The sequence below is a fragment of the Salvelinus alpinus genome, chromosome 33 (genome assembly GCF_045679555.1).
Source record: "Salvelinus alpinus chromosome 33, SLU_Salpinus.1, whole genome shotgun sequence".
Taxonomy (NCBI): Eukaryota; Metazoa; Chordata; class Actinopteri; order Salmoniformes; family Salmonidae; genus Salvelinus; species Salvelinus alpinus.
In genome coordinates this window covers 25,878,490-25,897,960 of record NC_092118.1, presented here as the reverse complement: position 1 = coordinate 25,897,960, position 19,471 = coordinate 25,878,490, and positions in this window count along the sequence as shown.

The following is a 19,471-nucleotide window of genomic DNA, read 5'->3' as shown; positions in this document are numbered from 1 at the left end:
GCTCACGTTTAAGTTCCTTGCTCAGAACATGAGAACATATGAAAGCTGGTGGTTCCTTTTAACATGAGTCTTCAATATTCCCAGGTAAGAAGTTTTAGGTTGTAGTTATTATAGGAATTATAGTACTATTTCTCTCTATACCATTTGTATTTCATATACCTTTGACTATTGGATGTTCTTATAGGCACTTTAGTATTGCCAGTGTAACAGTATAGCTTCCATCCCTCTCCTCGCCGCTACCTGGGCTCGAACCAGGAACACATCGACAACAGCCACCCTCGAAGCAGTGTTACCCATGCAGAGCAAGGGGAACAACTACTCCAAGTCTCAGAGCGAGTGACGTTTGAAACGCTATTAGCGCACACCCCGTTAACTAGCTAGCCATTTCACATCGGTTACACCAGCCTAATCTCGGGAGTTGATAGGCTTGAAGTCATAAACAGCACAATGCTTGAAGCATTGTGAAGAGCTGCTGGCAAAACGCACGAAAGTGCTGTTTGAATGAATGCTTACGAGCCTGCTGGTGCCTACGATCGCTCAGTCAGACTGCTCTATCAAATCATAGACTTAATTATAACATAATAACACACAGAAATACGAGCCTTAGGTCATTAATATGGTCGAATCCGGAAACTATCATCTCAAAAACAAAACGTTTATTCTTTCAGTGAAATACGGAACCGTTCCGTATTTTATCTAACGGGTGGCATCCATAAGTCTAAATATTCCTGTTACATTGCACAACCTTCAATGTTATGTCATAATTACGTAGAATTCTGGCAAATTAGTTCGCAATGAGCCAGGCGGCCCAAACTGTTGCATATACCCTGATTCTGCGTGCAATGAACGCAAGAGAAGTGACACAATTTCAACTGGTTAATATTGCCTACTAACCTGGATTTCTTTTAGCTAAATATGCAGGTTTAAAAATATATACTTCTGTGTATTGATTTTAAGAAAGGCATTGATGTTTATGGTTAGGTACACGTTGGAGCAACGACAGTCCTTTTTCGTGAATGCGCACTGCAGGGCACGCTAGATAAACTAGTAATATCATCAACCATGTGTAGTTATAACTAGTGATTATGATTGATTGATTGATTGTTTTTTATAAGATAAGTTTAATGCTAGCTAGCAACTTACCTTGGCTTCTTTCTGCATTCGGGTGCACAGGCGGGTTCCTCGTGAGGCAGGTGGTTAGAGCGTTGGACTAGTTAACCGTAAGGTTGCAAGATTGAATCCCTGAGCTGACAAGGTAAAAATCTGTCATTCTGCCCCTGAACAAGGCAGTTAACCCACCGTTCCTAGGCAGTCATTGAAAATAAGAATGTGTTCTTAACTGACTTGCCTAGTTAAAAAAAGGTGTACATTTTATTTATTTTTTATCCTCAAAATCTGCGTCCAAATTTACCGATTTCCGATTGTTATGAAAACTTGAAATCGGCCCTAATTAATCGGCCAAACCGATTAATCGGTCGACCTCTAATGTAGTAGCCTAAACCCATCGATGTTACATTGAGCTGGGTGAATGGAATATGTGTAATGCCCGGGGTGTAGTGGAGGAAGGAGTCAGACGCAGGAGACAGAGAGTTCAGAGTAGCGTACTAATTTAATCACACAGAGGTGAACACGACGCCACTCCAAGTAAATGCTCCAACACATTAATGAGAACAAAATAATCCAAAAGACAACGTACACTAACCGTGACACACAAGCATGTACAACCTGTACTCAAAACAATCCCGCACACCCATAAAGCCCCACTAATCACCCTAACCACAAACAGGTGTAACCAATAAACAAATAAGGAGGGGGAGGAAAAAGTCAGTAGCAGCTAGTAGGCCGGTGACGACGACCGCCGAGCGCCACCCGAACAGGAAGGGGAGCCACCTTCGGTAGGAGTCGTGACAATATGAAATATAGTCATCCAATATGCTATAAAAGAAATAAGGCAATGCTCATAATTTTTTTTTTTTTTACATTCTCCCTAATCTTAAACGGCACCGACCGCCACTGCCGTGCACAGTTAGCTACAATGTGGGTGGCTGCAAAAGGGAGGATGGGAGTAGAAACAGAGAGGGCAGTCAAAACAGTGTTGTGTAAAATAAAATTGTATTTGTCACATACACCGTTTACATCAGGTATAAAAGGTGCAGCGATATGCTCATGCACTAGCTCCCTCAACATTTCAGTACAATAATCAATATCAGTGGCGGCCCGCCCATTAGGGCGTTAGGGGCGGCGCCCCACTTGTAATTGGTAAAGGTGTGTTAAATGTCTAAATGTTCCTGTTTCAAAAATATACTGTTCAAAACAAGCTGTTCAGTTACTTACTACTCTGCCCCTCAGTGACTGCCGGCAGCAGAAGCTCTACCTCCACGGGCACATAGCCATGGGAACATTACTTGGATTGTTTTGCCAGCTATTTGCTATGAGGGAGCACTGCTAGCACACTAGTTCTCATGGCGGATCTGGTAGGACAAAAAAGTATGACGGTAGCTTATTGTTTTCCCCCATGTTGTTTATCAGATTCTACTGTAGCTAGGTGACAGGGCGACATGTTGTGTGGACTAAAATAGCATACAACTGGGTGTATCACAGAGCATGATCAAATTAATTAGCCAGCTACAGTAATTTTGAGAAACGGTGAGAAATTGTTTGGTCGATTTTTTGTTAAAGTTATCTACCTTTGATAAGCAGCTAGCTACTGTAGCCATAGCTAGCTGGTAGCTTGCTAGCTATTTATCTCCCATGCCAATTTCAAGTCTTTCAAGACTAATATCTGACTGACTCAGAAATATAAAGTTATTTCAAAATGAAAAGTTAACTGGCTAGCGCTTCATGCTTTTTGACATTATGTTAGCCAGCTATCCCCAGTTAGATAATGTGTTTCCACTTATTGCATCTGTCACGCCCTGACCGTAGAGAGCTTTTATTGTCTCTATTTTGGTTTGTCAGGGTGTGATTTGGGTGGGCATTCTATGTTAATTTTCTATGCTTTGTATTTCTTTGTTGTTTGGCTGGTTGTGGTTCTCAATCAGAGGCAGCTGTCTATTGTTGTCTCTGATTGAGAACCATACTTAGGTAGCTTTTTCCCACATGGTTTTTGTGGGTAGTTGTTTTCTGTTTTTGTGTCTTCACCAGAGGGAACTGTTTCGTGTTGTTACATTTTGTTATTTTGTCTCAGTGTTCAGTTTTTAAAATAAATATCATGAACACTTCCCATGCTGCGCTTTGGTCCACACCTTCTTCATACGACGGCCGTTACAGAACTACACACCACCAAAGGACCAAGCAGCGTGGTATGGAGGAGCAGAGGGTTCAGGACTCCTGGACATGGGAGGAGATATTGGACGGTAAGGGACCCTGGAGACAGGCTGGGGAATATCACCACCCGAAAAAAGAGCTGGAGACAGCTAAAGCGGAGAGGCGGCGATATGAGGCAAGGCAGCGCAGCAGGCACAAGAGGCAGCCCACCCCAAAATTGGGGAGGGGGTACACGGGGAGATTGGCGGGGTCAGGCGATAGACCTGAGCCAACTACCCATGCTTACCGGAAGCAGCGTGGTACTGGTCAGGCACCGTGTTATGCGGTGAAGCGCATGGTTTCTCCAGTGCGCGCTCATAGCCCGGAGCGCTATATGCCAGCCCCCCGCAAGTGCCATGCGAGAGTGGGCATCCAGCCAGGGCGGATTGTGCCACCTCAGCACTATTTATCTCCGGTGCGCCGTTTCGGCCCAGGGTATCCTGCGCCGGCTCTGCGTACTGTGTCACCGGGGCGCTGGGAGTGTTCAGTTCGTCCTATGCCTGCGCTCCGCCCGTGCCGGGCGAAAGTGGGCATTGAGCCTAATGGAGAGGTGCGAGTGTTAAGCACCAGATCTCCAGTGCTCCCCCACAGCCCGGTTCGACCTGTGCCTGCACTCTGGAGGGGCCGGGCTAAAGTGGGCATTCAGCCTGGAGGAGTGGTGCCAAGGCTGCGCACCAGAGCTCCAGTGCTCCCCCACAGCCCGGTTCATCCAGTGCCTCTTCTACGCACCAGGCCTCCTGTAGGTCTCCCCAGCCTGGTGGGCCCTGTGGCAGCCCCACGCACCAGACTGTCTCTGCGTCTCCTCCCTCCAGTGTCGCCCTCCAGTCAGGAGCTTCCAGCGACGCCCTCCAGTCCAGAGCCTCCAGTGTCGCCCTCCAGTCAGGAGCTTCCAGCGACGCCCTCCAGTCCGGACCCTACAGAGGCGCCCTTCAGTCCGGAGCTTCCAGAGGCGCCCTTCAGTCCGGAGCTTCCAGAGGCGCCCTTCAGTCCGGAGCTTCCAGAGGCGCCCTTCAGTCCGGAGCTTCCAGAGGCGCCCTTCAGTCCGGAGCTTCCAGAGGCGCCCTTCAGTCCGGAGCTTCCAACGAGGGTCCCCAGTCCGGAGCTTCCAACGAGGGTCCCCAGTCGGCCCCCGCTACGAGGGTCCCCAGTCCGGGGTCGGCGGCGAGGGTCCCCGCTTCCCGCACCAGAGCTGCCACCGCAGTGAAATGCCCACCCAGACCCTCCCCTATAGGTTCAGGTTTTGCGGCCGGAGTCCTCACCTTTGGGGTGGGGGGGGGGGTACTGTCACGCCCTGTCCGTAGAGAGCTTTTTATGTCTCTATTTTGGTTTGGTCAGGGTGTGATTTGGGTGGGCATTCTATGTTCATTTTCTATGTTTTGTATTTCTTTGTTGTTTGGCCTGGTGTGGTTCTCAATCAGAGGCAGCTGCCTATCGTTGTCTCTGATTGAGTACCATACTTAGGTAGCTTTTTCCCACATGGTTTTTGTGGGTAGTTGTTTTCTGTTTTTGTGTCTTCACCGGACAGAACTGTTTCGTGTCGTTACATTTTGTTATTTTGTCTCAGTGTTCAGTTTTTTAAATAACTATCATGAACACTTCCCACGCTGCGCTTTGGTCCACACCTTCTTCATACGACGGCCGTTACAGCATCTGCATGCTTGCATCGCGTTCTCCCTGGTGCACTCATTCGTTCTTGACCTGGCTGCTCGTTCTAAATAGTATAATCTAATCTGTTCAAAACAGTGGCAACATGTGCAGCAGTGGTCATTAGTGAATAGGTGTATTTATGCTTTTATTCAAGTGCACAGATCACATATATATATTCTCAAAGAAACTTCCGGTAGTTCGAAAACTTGGCATCATATTTCTGTCATGCTGCTTTGTTGACAACTCCAACCACCTCGCGCCCTGTGCATTCAGCCAATCAGCAGCCGCCACTGATCAATATCAATAATAAGAGTCAAAGCAAATAAAGTAAAAATTACTCTAAAATAAACAAGACTGCAAAGTTGGCTAGGAACTAGCAACAGGGCGACCGTGTCTGCCAGCGCCATCTTGTCCTCAATGTTTAGCAAAACGCTTATAAGCCTACTGCACAATGCTATTTGGAGATCTCAAGGCCTAGGCCATTTTTAAAGAGGAATGTATCTTGCTGTGCATATGGAAGTGGGGAAACAAAGACATATTGTAAAAACATGATAGACCAGAGGCCTGGAGAACATCAGTCAATAGACAACCAGACAGATGTTTGGGCAACATCATTGTGGACCCAACATCTGACAATCAAGCAATGGAATTACAGTTGAAAGCAAGCTCATAAGCTTTCACTGTTGCAATCTCATTCTAACCCCAAACCCACTTAACCCCCCCATTGTGAACACCCTATTCCTAGTCATCCACCAACCCCCTTTTCCCTCTTTACACTGTGATGCAGCACACGTCGCCTAGCTCTCTCCCTCTTCCAGGATGCTGGTGGAGAGGAGAGGGCGTGGGCCTCTGGAGCCCAGCATTGCGCTGCGTCTCCCCCCAGCAGGCTCTCTGCCTCTCTGTGGGCCTCCCCTGGGGCAGAGGGAAGATTAAAACAAACAGGAGTTTAATCAGTAGGGCCCCCGCTCTCTCCTCCACTCAGCCGCCAACAGAAGGAACCCCTCTCCAGGAAGGCTGCCTCAAATCAAAGCTTCCTGCTCGCCACTCGCTGCTTTGCCGATCCGTATCACAACAACAAAACCAGCAGAAACAATTATTTATTCCTTTTGATGTGGGTTTTTGAAGTTACCCCATCTCCCCTCCTCCCTACCCCTACCGAGCCTGCTCCCCTCCTCCCTCTCTTTACCCTCCTCCTCTCTGCTCTCTCTCCTGTTTTTTAACTCCAAGGAAACAAGGTCACACAGAAAGCTTCTCAAGAGAAAGGAGGAGGCTTCTGCTACTTTTTAAAGAGGTAGAAAGTCAGGAATTATCATCCACCCACACATCTCTTCATGGAAAGAGCAACTTTCTTGTTCGATCCAGTTCAATTAGAGGAAACATGTTTCTGTGCAATGCTCTTCCTTATAATGGGGTATGAAGCAGGCTGATGGTCTGCACACATCCTGCAGAGAAAGACTAGAGACAGTCAGACAGATGTTGCTGGGGTGCGTGTGTGTTTTTGGGGAGAGGCTATGGGGGGGGGGGGGGTTGATATGCTTCTCTTCTATGGATGTGCATGCCTGGGGTTGTAATTGTGTAAACGTGTGCAGGAAAAGAGGGACCCAGTTGTGGCTCAAAGCTTCAACCAAACCAACAGTAACGCCACCTGATAGTGATGACATTAATAAACAAACAAAAGATAGAAGAAAAAGGAATTGCAAACAATTGACCTTTTTATTACATAGTTGTTACATAGTATGACAAATAGTGATGGGGGAAAAAATTTATACAGTTACATATCGCAATATTATTTTCGGATTATATTATATCGATATTTGACTCCAAGTAGATATATACTGAGTGTACAAAACATTAAGAACACCTTCCTAATGGACTCCGCAAGGTGTTGAAAGCGTTCCACAGGGATGCTGGCCCATGTTGACTCCAGTTGTGTCAAGTTGGCTGGATGTCCTTTGGGTGGTGGACAATTCTTGATACACATTGAAAACTGTTGAGTATGAAAAACCCAGCAGCGTTGCAATTCTTGACACCAGTGCGCCTGGCCTGGCACCTACTACCATAACCCGCTCAAAGGCACTTAAATATGTTATCTTGCCCATTCACCCTCTGAATGGCACACATACACAATCCATGTCTCAATTATCTTAATTGTCTCCTCCACTTCATCTAATCTGATTGAAGTTGATTTAACAAGTGACACCTGGATTCACCTGGTCAGTCTATGTCATAATGTTTTGTACACTCAGTGTATATATTGTATATGTATATATTGTATGTGTGTATATATATATATATATAGTGGGGCAAAAAAGTATTTAGTCAGCCACCAATTGTGCAAGTTCTCCCACTTAAAAAGATGAGAGAGGCCTGTAATTTTCATCATAGGTACACTTCAACTATGACAGACAAAATGAGAAAAAAAATCCAGAAAATCACATTGTAGGATTTTTAATGAATTTATTTACAAATTATGGTGGAAAATAAGTATTTGGTCACCTACAAACAAGCAAGATTTCTGTGTGGGTTGTCTATGTGTTTTTCTATGTTGGGATTTTGAGTTCGGCCTGGTATGATTCTCAATCAGAGGCAGCTGTCAATCGTTGTCCCTGATTGAGAATCATACTTAGGCAGCCGGGGTTTTCACGTTTGGTTTGTGGGTGTTTGTTTCCTGTGTCAGTGTTTGTGTGTCACGGTTCATGTATGTTGTGTCTTGTGCTTTCGTGTTCTCACTTTATGTGGTGGAGCATTACATTTAGAGTAGCGTCGTGTTTCACCCGTGTTGGGAATTAAATTGGAACGCTACTCTGAACTCTCTGTCTCCTGCGTCTGACTCCTTCATCCACTACACCCCGGGCATTACAGAAACACCCACCACCAAAGGACCAAGCAGAGTGGTAAAGGACAGCAGCAGCAGCGGCAGAAGACACAGGACTCATGGACTTGGGAGGAGATTCTGGACGGCAAGGGACCCTGGGCTCAGCCAGGGGAATATCGCCGTCCCAAAGCAGAGTTGGAGGCAGCGAAGGCAGAGAGGCGCTGGTATGAGGAGGCAGCGCGGCGACGCGGTTGGAAGCCCGAGAGTCAGACCCAAACATTTCTTAGGGGGGGCACACGCGGAGTGTGGCTAAGCCGGGTAGGAGACCTGAGCCAACTCCCCGTGCATACCGTGGAGTGAGAGGAGGCTATTCCACCTCGCCGCACTGGCCGGGCTGGGTTGGGCATCGAGCCGGGTGCCATGAAGCCGGCTCAACACATCTGGTTTCCAGTGCGTCTCCTCGGGCCGGCGTACATGGCACCAGCCTTACGAATGGTGTCCCCGGTTCGCCAGCATAGCCCAGTGCGGGCTATTCCACCTCGCCGCACTGGCAGGGCTACAGGGAATATTCAACCAGGTAAGGTTGGGCAGGCTCGGTGCTCAAGAGCTCTTGTACTCCTTCACGGTCCGGTATATCCGGTGCCACCTCCACGTACCAGTCCTCCGGTGGCAGCCCCCCGCACCAGGCTGTCTCTCCGGTTTCTCTCTACAGTTGCTCCCGCCTGTCCAGCGCTGCCAGAGCCTTCCTCTTCTCCAGCGCAGCCAGAGTCTCTCATCTGCCCAGCGCCGTCTGAGCTGCCTGCCTGCCCAGCACCGTCTGAGCTGCCTGCCTGCCCAGAGCCGTCTGAGCTGCCTGCCTGCCCAGTGTCATCTGAGCCGCCCGTCTGTCCCGAGCCATTAGAGCCGTCCGTCAGTCAGGAGCCGCCAGAGCCGCCAGCCAGCCAGGAGCTGCCAGAGCCGCCAGCCAGCCAGGAGCTGCCAGAGCCAGTCAGCCAGGACCTGCCAGAGCCGTCAGTCAGCCAGGACCTGCCAGAGCCGTCAGTCAGCCAGGACCTGCCAGAGCCAGCCAGCCAGGATCTGCCAGAACTGTCAGGCAGCCAGGACTTGCCGGAGCTGTCAGTCAGCCAGGACCTGCCGGAGCCGTCAGTCAGCCGGGAGCTGCGAGAGCTGCCTGTCAAGCTGGCGATGCCGGAATTGCCTTTTACTCCGGCGCTGCCGGAGTCGTCTTCCACTCCGGTGCTGCCGGAGTATCCTGTCCATTCGGGACCCATGGCTAGGGTCCCCAGGCCAAGGTCGGCGGCGAGGATCGCCGCTCATAAGAGGCCACAGGGGCGGTTAAAGAGGTGGACAAAAACAATGGTGAAGTGGGGTCCACGTCCTGCGCCCACCCAGACCCTCCCCTAGAGTTTTAGGTGGTGCGTCCGGAGTTCGCACCTTGAGGGGGGGGGGGGTTCTGTCACGTTCCTGACCTTATTTCCCTTGTTTTGTATTTATCTAGTATGGTCAGGGCGTGAGTTGGGGTGGGTTGTCTATGTGTGTTTTTCTATGTTGGGATTTTGAGTTCGGCCTGGTATGATTCTCAATCAGAGGCAGCTGTCAATCGTTGTCCCTGATTGAGAATCATACTTAGGCAGCCGGGGTTTTCACGTTTGGTTTGTGGGTGTTTGTTTCCTGTGTCAGTGTTTGTGCCACACGGGACTGTTACGGTTAGTTCGTTTGTTATTTTGTATCGTGTCTTGTTTTCGTGTATATTAAAATCATGGAAACTTACCACTCTGCACATTGGTCCTCCGATCCTTCTCGCCTCTCCTCGTCCGAGGAGGAGGAAGAAATAGACTGCCGTTACAATGCCATCTATTTTGTGAAGTGCACCAGTCCCTCCTGCAGCAAAGCACCCCGACAGCATGATGCTGCCACCCTGTGCCTAACGGTTGGGATGGTGTTCTTCGACTTGCAAGCCTCCCCCTTTTCCTCCAAACATAACGATGGTCATTTTGGCCAAACAGTTCTATTTTTGTTTCATCAGACCAGAGGACAATTCTCCAAAGAGAACGATCGTTGTCCCCATGTGCAGTTTCAAACCGTAGTCTGGCTATTTTATGGCGGTTTTGGAGCAGTAGCTTCTTCCTTGCTGAGCTGCCTTTCAAGTTATGTCGATATAGGACTCATTTTACTGTGGATATAGATACTTTTGTACCTGTTTGCTCCAGCATCTTCACAAGGTCCATTGCTGTTGTTCTGGGGATTGATTTGCACTTTTCACACCAAAGTACATTCATCTCTAGGAGACAAAACGCGTCTCCTTCCTGAGCGGTGTGACAGCTGCGTGGTACCATGGTGTTTATACTTGTGTACTATTGTTTGTACAGATGAACGTGGTACCTTCAGGCATTTGGAAATTGCTCCCAAGGATGAACCAGACTTGTGGAGGTCTACAATTTTTATTCTGAGGTCTTGGCTGATTTCTTCTGATTTTCCCATGATGTCAAGCAAAGAGGCACTGAGTTTGAAGGTAGGCCTTGAAATAGATCCACAAGTACACCTCCAAATGACTCAAATTATGTCAATTAGCCTATCAGAAGCTTCTAAAGCCATGACATCATTTTCTGGAATTTTCCAAGCTGTTTAAAGGCACAGTCAACTTAGTGTATGTAAACTTCTGACTCACTGGAATTGTGATACAGTGAATTATAAGTGAAATAATCTGTCTGTAAACAATTGTTGGAAAAATTACTTGTGTCATCCACGAAGTAGATGTCCTAACCGACTTGCCAAAAATATAGTTTGTTAACAAGAAATTTGTGGAGTTGTTGAAAAATGAGTTTTAATGACTCCAACCATAAGTGTATGTAATCTTCTGACTTCAACTGTATATAGTGTATATATATATATATATATATATATAAAAGTATGTGGACCCCCTTCAAATTAGTGGATTCGGCTATTTCAGCCACACCCGTTGCTTACAAGTGTATAAAATTGGCAGTAGAATGGCCTTACTGAAGAACTCAGTGACTTTCAACGTGGCATCATCATAGGATGCCACCTTTCCAGCAAGTCAGTTCGGCAAATGTATGCCCTGCTAAAGCTGCCCCGGTCAACTGTAAGTGCTTTTATTGTGAAGTGGAAACGTCTAGGAGCAACAACAGCTCACAGTGGTAGGCCACACAAGCTCACAGAAATGGTAGGCCACACAAGCTCACAGAACGGGACCACTGAGTGCTAATGCGTAAAAACTGCCTCTGGAAGCAACGTCAGCAAAATACTGTTCGTCGGGACCATGCGTCACCATGCGCAATCCCAAGCGTCGGCTGGAGTGATGTAAAGCTCGCCGCCGTTGGACTCTGGAGCAGTGGAAACGCGTTCTCTGGAGTGATGAATCACGCTTCACCATCTGGTCCAACAGACAAATCTGGGTTTGGCGGATGCCAGGAGAAAGCTACCTGCCCCAATGCATAGAGCCAACTGTAACGTTTGGTGGAGGAGGAATAATGGTCTGGGACTGTTTTTCATGGTTCGGGCTAGGCCCCTTAGTTCCATTGAAGGGAAATCTTAACACTACAGCATACAATGACATTCTGTGATGATGATTCTGTGCTTCCAACTTAGTTGTAACAGGGAAGGTCCTTTCCTGTTTCAGCATGACAATGCCCACGTGCACAAAGTGAGGTCCATACAGAAATGGTTTGTCGAGATCAGTGTGGAAGAATTGACTGGCCGGCACAGAGTCCTGACCTCAACCCCATCGAACACCTTTAGAATGCATTGGAACGCCGGCTGCAAGCCAGGCCTAATAGCCCAACACCAGTGCCCGACCTCACTAATGCTCTTGTGGCTGAATGGAAGCAAGTCCCCGCAGCAATGTTCCAACATCCAGTAGAAAGCCTTCCCAGAAGAGTGGAGGCTGTTATAACAGCGAAGGGGGGAACAACTCCATTTTAATGCTCATTGTTTTGGAATGATATGTTTGACGAGCAGCTGTCCACATACTTTGTAGTGTATATATGCAGTAGCGTTATCTAGCGCTAGCCGGTTGTACCTCGCCAAAACTCTGGTATTTGTATAGCTTGTTCTCCATATTCCTTTTAAATAGTGAGCCCTTTTATTTCCCTGACTGATCAAAACGTGTTTTCTCATGCTCTCTCGTCTCTCTGAATCGCAGTATCAAATCGCAATACATATAGAATCGTGAGAATCGCAATACATAGCGTATTGGCACCTAAGTATCGTAATAATATCGTGAGGTCCCTGGCAATTCCCAGCCCTTATGACAAATGTGCACAGAGGGAGAGTTTGTATAGGTATTGGCTATAACAATGGATCTGTCACCCAGGTTAACAAGAAAGCTGTTTTTCCAAGAGGATAAAAAGTTCTTAGAATTGCCTTTGCCAAAGTCTTCCCAGTTGAGTATACCACAACATCTGCTAGAGGTATTAAACGGCTCTGGTTCCTCATCAAAAGGTTTAGCAACGACCTCTTCAAAAAACAGATGGTAATCATGTTTTTATCATTTGCTGAAAGTTGTGATACACTAAATATAATTTGTATTTAGTTAGGCGCTACACAATTCAAACCTTAACAACTGTTTACCAAACATATTTTTTCAGGTCAGATATTATTATGCCAGGAAGAAACATCATTCAATATTCTTATACTTAGACTGATGTCCATATGGCACATACAGAAGTTTACATACACTTAAGTTGGAGTCATTAAAACTTGTTTTTCAACCTATCCACAAATTTCTTGTTAACAAACTATAGTTTTGGCAAGACGGTTAGGACATCTACTTTGTGCATGACACAAGTAATTTTTCCAACAATTGTTTACAGACAGATTATTTCACTTATAATTCACTGTGTCACAATTCCAGTGGGTCAGAAGTTGACTGTGCCTTTAAATAGCTTGGAAAATTCAAGAAAATTATGTCATGGATTTTAGAAGCCTCTGAAAGGCTAATTGACATCATTTGAGTCAATCGGAGGTGTACCTGTGGATATATTTCAAGGCCTACCTTCAAACTCAGTGCCTCTTTGCTTGACATCATGGGAAAATCAGAAGAAATCAGCCAAGACCGCAGAATAAAAATTGTAGACCTCCACAAGTCTGGTTCATCCTTGGAAGCAATTTCCAAACGCCTGAAGGTACCACGTTCATCTGTACAAACAATAGTACGCAAGTATAAACACCATGGGACCACGTAGCTGTCACACCGCTCAGGAAGGAGACACGTTTTGTCTCCTAGAGATGAACATACTTTACTGCGAAAAGTGCAAATCAATCCCAGAACAACAGCAAAGGACCTTGTGAAGATGCTGGAGCATCAGGTACAAAAGTATCTATATCCACAGTAAAATTAGTCCTATATCGACATAACCTGAAAGGCAGCTCAGCAAGAAGAAAACACTGCTCCAAAACCGCCATAAAAAAAGCCAGACTACGGTTTGAAACTGCACATGGGGACAAAGATTGTACTTTTTGGAGAATTGTCCTCTGGTCTGATGAAACAAAAATAGAACTGTTTGGCCAAAATGACCATTGTTATGTTTGGAGGAAAAAGGGGGAGGCTTGCAAGCCGAAGAACACCATCCCAACCGTGAAGTACGGGGGTGGCAGCATCATGTTGTGGGGGTGCTTTGCTGGAGGAGGGACTGGTGCACTTCACAAAATAGATGGCATCATGATGTAAGAAAATGATGTGGATATATTGAAGCAACATCTCAAGACATCAGTCAGGAAGTTAAAGCTTGGTCGCAAATGGGTCTTCCAAACGGACAATGACCCCAAGCATACTTCCAAAGATGTGGCAAAATGGCTTAAGGACAACAAAGTCAAGGTATTGGAGTGGCCATCACAAAGCCCTGACCTCAATCCCATAGAAAATGTGTGGGCAGAACTGAAAATGCATGTGCGAGCAAGTAGGCCTACAAACCTGACTCAGCTCTATCAGGAGGAATGGGCCAAAATTCACCCAACTTATTGTGGGAAGTTTGTGGAAGGCAACCCGAAACGTCTGACCCAAGTAAAAAAAATGTAAAGGCAATGCTACCAAATACTAATTGAGTGTATGTAAACTTCTGACCCACTGAGAATGTGATGAAAGAAATATAAGCTGAAATAAATCATTCTCTCTACTATTATTCTGACATTTCACAGTCTTAAAATAAAGTGGTGATCCTAACTGACCTAAGACAGGGAATTTTTACTCGGATTAAATGTCAGGAATTGTGAAAAACTGAGTTTTAATGTATTTGGCTAATGTGTATGTAAACTTCCGACTTCAACTGTGTATTTTCATGGTTGGGCGGATCTGTTTCACATCTACACCACTTTTAATGAGTTGCCTATCACAATAATTAAAACAAAATGGCAAGAAAACTGTAGGCAATTAGACCACTTTTTATCATTATTACAAGTCAGAGGCATGACAAATGTGCAAATGGACTTGGAAAACGGGTGGTATAGACTACGCTCCAAAATGCGATGTGGTTCCACAAGAACACTGACATTTTGCCAAGGCAGAGATGAATGGCCAAAGTGCTGACAGCAGTGGTTGCATAAATTCTGGCCTAATGACTATCGCCAAATGTCATTACACTTTTTGGTGTTTTGTGTAACAGAACTCTCTTTCCATTCACCACTGTTTGGAGGTTGGTAATATGTTGCGAGTGGATGAACATGCGCAGGTAGCTTAGTAAAGGAGTCCTTAGAAGTGATTGTTTGACAATCAGATGAAAACATCATGACTGGATTTATTTATGCCACAATAAAAGGAAGTACATTTTAAAAGTTAAATGACAAATTACGACTAGGCCCACAGAGATCATATTGAACTAATAGGGATTCTATGATTAGGCTGATTTATTTATTTTTTAAATGGTGCACATATACTGTAGGAGCTCCCGTACCGCAAATAAATGAATTCAACTTTCACCCCTATTTTAATATACCTCAATGCCATAAATACCCAACAGCCATAGTGAGGATAGAGACTCCTTGGGCACATGTACAGTGTTTGATTTAAACTAGTGGCTCTTTCTACATGCCTGCTCAGCAGATTGCATTGTCTAAGTCAATTGTAATCAAATTTTTTACATTTGCAGCGATTCAATTTGTTGTAGTATTTGACTTCTGTGTCAAAATTATTCTCACAGTAGGAGAAAGAAAGCTTTTGACATGTTATAAAATATTTTTGGTCTCATATTATAAATATAGCATCAGTTTTATCACAACAGTGTAGTAACTCGGAACCCACAAAACTGTAAACATTTTAACTGTATAAACTCTGCCATTTAAATAATGTTGTTGAAGAGTGATATTGAGCTTGTTAAGCATTTCATTTCTGTTTTAAAAGCCTTTTTAATTTGCCTTTCAGTCTGCCCATTTAAAATTGGTCTTTAATTAAACTCTAGCTAATTACACACCTCTTAAATGGCTCTTGAATCTTTCAAAGGAAAGTATGTAGGGAGGGCCTGGATGTGTTGTTGCTGAAAGTGAAACACCAGCTGACACCCAAACATTTTCAGCGTTCTGCTTTCTTTACTCAGAGCCAGCTACTACAAGAGTGCATCCCAAATGGCACCCGATTCCGGATACACTGTACAAAACATTAAGATCACCTTCCTAAAATGTAGTTGCAGTCAGTCTGTCATGGAAAGAGCAGGTGTTCTAAATGTTTTGTACACTCAGTGTATAGTGCACTACTTTTGACCTGGGCCCATAGGGCTCTGGTGAAAAGTAGTGCACTATAGAGGGAACAGAGTGCCATTTGGGACACCCCCCAAAAAATATACCATCCCAAAACGGGATAGATGGAGGAAAACAGATTAGTGAGTATGGGATGAACTCTGGTCTTCACTTTATGACATTTTACAACATCATGTATAGTTTATATAGTAATTAAATTCCCAAGTGGTACTAGTGTGGTACAGTAGGACTATACTGTCAATTTCAGGTGATACTATGTTAAAATGTAATTATATCTAAACCCACAAGGAAGATATTGTTGCCATTACTGTATCTCCATAATAATATAAACAGGGGAAGGTGGCTGAGGACCAACTACCGATGGCGGATGACTGCTTTAAACATTAAACATCTCAATGGGCACAGACGTCAGTTCAACATATAGTTTTGATTTAGATTTGGTTGACTTGTCAACTAACGTGTATTCAACGTCCAATCAACAAAAACTGCTACCATGTCAATGGATTTAGGTTAAACGTTGGGTGAAAAAAAGACAAAATGCCCTTACGTTGATGAGTTTTTGCAAATTCAATCAGTTTTCCATGTTGATTTCAACGTCATCACAGAGTTTTTTGGTTGAAATGATGTGGAAACAATGTTGATTCAACCAGTTTTTGCCCAGTGCTATATCAACCATCATCAACTGACAGGAGTAACAGTGTTACACGAAAGAGATGAATAACATATGTCAGCATCTCACATTTAGCGTGAACGACATAAGAGGAATCGTAAAATCATCATAAGCACTTTTAAGAGATGTCTGTGAACAAAATGCAACCTTGCAGAACCCATGAATATTCAAAAGAGGAAGTTCAAGAGGATCATCATTTTATTTGTCACATACGCCGAATACAACAGGTGTAAATAAACTAAAGTAAAAATAAAAAGTAACACAATAAAATAACAATAACGAGTCTATATACAAGGGGTAATGGTACCGAGTCAATGTGCGGGGTTACAGGTTAGTCAAGGTAATTTGTACATGTAGGTAGGGGTAAAGTGATAATAAACAGCGAGTAGCAGCAGTGTAAAAACAAAGGGGATGGGTGTGTCAATGTAGATAGTCCGGGTGGCTATTTGATTAATTGTTCAGCAGTCTTATGGCTTGGGGGTAGAAGCCGTTAAAGAGCCTTTTGGAACTAGACTTGGCGATCTGGTACCCCTTGCCGTGCGGCAGCAGAGAGAACAGTCTATGTCTTGGGTGACTGGAGTTTTTGACAATTTTTGGGCCTTCCTCTGACACCGCCTAGTATATCATAAGGCTCCTATTTTCTCCACTTCCTGTCTGACTGACGTGCCCAAAGTAAACCGCCTATTGCTCAGGCCCTGGAGCCAGGATATGCATATAATTTGTACCATTGGAAAGAAAACACTCTGACATTTGTAGAAATGTTAAAATAATGTAGGAGAATATAACACAATAGATACGGTAGGAGAAAATCCAAAGAAAAACCAGCCGGAAATTAATTTTGAGAGCCCATGCTCTTCCATTAGAACGTATAGGGAAAAAATGTATACAATTCCTATGGCTTCCACTGGATGTCAGTAGTCGTTGTTCAAGGTTTCAGGCTTGTTTCTTCCCAAACAAGGAAGAATTATGAGTTTTAGTACTGGGATACAGACTTGGAAATCAGTCTGTGTGCGCGACGATGCGCATCTGCTAATATCGTTTTCCTAATGAACATACTTCTTTCCGTATGAAATATTATAGTTTAATTACATTTTAGGGTACCTGACGATTAAATAGAAATTTATTTTGACTTGTTTTAACAAAGTTTAGCGGTAGCTTTTTGGATTCCTTTCTCTGCATGTTGAACGAGTGGATTACTCAAATCGATGGCGCCAACTAAACAGACTTTTTGGGATATAAAGAAGGATTTTATCTAACAAAATTACACTACATGTTGTAGCTGGGCCCCTTTGGATGACAAATCAGAGGAATATTTTCAAAAAGTAAGTGAATATTTAATCGTTATATGTGAATGTATGAAACCTGTGCTGGTGTAAAAATATTTAGATGTTGGGCGCCGTCCTCAAACAATCGCATGGCATGCTTTCGCTGTAAAGCCTATTTTAAATCAGGCAGTGCAGTTAGAATAACAAGAATTTAAGCTTCTAACAAATATAAGACACTTGTATGTACATAAATGTTTAATATCCATAATTTGTATGATTATTTATTTGAATTGCGCGCCCTCCAGTTTCCCCAGAAGTTGTCCCGCTAGCGGGACGCTTATCCCAGAGAGGATGGCAGGAAGCTTGGCCCCAGTGATGTACTGGGCCGTACGCACTACCCTCTGTGGTGCCTCATGATTGGATGCCGAGAAGTTGCCATACCAGGTGGTGATGCAACCGGTCAGGATGCTCTCGATGGTGCAGCTGGATAACTTTTTGAGGATCTGGGGACCCATGCTACATCTTTTCAGTCTCCTGAGTGGGAAAGGTGTTGTTGTGCTCTCTTCACGACTGTCTTGGTGTGTTTGGACCATGATAGTTTATTGGTGATGTGGACACCAAGGAACTTGAAACTCTCGACCCGCTCCCCTACAGCCCCGTCGATGTTAATGGGGGCCAGGTCGGCCCTCCTTTTCCTGTAGTCCACGATCAGCTCCTTTGTCTTGTTCACATTGAGGGAGAGGTTGTTGTCCTTGCACCACACTGCCAGATCTCTGACCTCCTCCCTATAGGCTGTCTCATCGTTGTCGGGTGATCAGACCTACCACTGTTGTGTCGTCAGCAAACTTAACGGTGTTGGAGTCGTGCTTGGCCATGCAGTCGTGGGTGAACAGGGAGTACAGGAGGGGACTAAGCACGCACCCTTGAGGGGCCCCAGTGTTGAGGATCAGCGTGGCAGGTGTGTTGTTGCTTACCCTCACCACCTGGAGGCAGCCCATCAGGAAATCCAGAATCCAGTTGCAGAGGGAGGTGTTTAGTCCCAGGGTCTTTAGGTTAGTGATGAGCTTTGTGGGCACTATGGTGTTGAACGCTGGGCTTTAGTCAATGAACAGCATTCTCACATAGGTGTTCCTTGTGTCCAGGTGGGAAAGTGTGGAGTGCGATTGAGATTGCGTCATCTGTGGATCTGTTGGGGCAGTATGCGAATTGGAGTGGGTCTAGGGTTTCCAGGATGGTGTTGATGTGAGTCATGAGCAGCCTTTCGAAGCACTTATTTGCTACCGACGTGAGTGCTACAGGGCGGTAGCCATTTAGGCAGGTTACTTTTGCTTTCTTGGACACAGTGACTATGATGGTCTGCTTGAAACATGTAGGCATTTACAGACTCGGTCAGGGAGAGGTTGAAAATGTCAGTGAAGACACTTGCCAGCTGGTCCGTGCATGCTCTGAGTACACGTCCTGGTAATCTGTCTGACCCCGAGGCCTTGTGAATGTTGACCTGTTTAAAGGTCTTGCTCACATCTGCTACGGAAAGCGTGATCACACAGTCATCCAGAACAGCTGGTGCTCTCATGCAGGGTTCAGTGTTGCTTGCATGGAAGCGAGCATTAAAGGCATGTAGCTCGTCGGGTAGGCTCACATCACTGGGCAGCTCGTGGCTGGGTTTCCCTTTGTAGTCCTTAGTAGTTTGCAAGCCCTGCCACATCCGATGAGCGTCAGAGCTGGTGTAGTAGGATTCAATCTTAGTCCTGTATTGATGCTCATATGTACATACTGTATTTTATACCATCTATTGCATCTTGCCTATGCCGCTCTGTCATTGCTCATCCATATATTATTATTCCTTTCCTTTACTTAGATTTGTGTGTATTAGGTATTTGTTGTGGAATTGTTAGATTACATGTTAGATATAGCTGCGCTGTCTGAACTAGAAGCAAAAGCATTTCGCTACACTCGCAATAACATCTGCTGACCATGTGAAATGTAACCAATAACATTTGATTTGATTTGATGCTTTGCCTGTTTGATGGTTCGTCTGAGGGCATAGCAGGATTTCTTAAT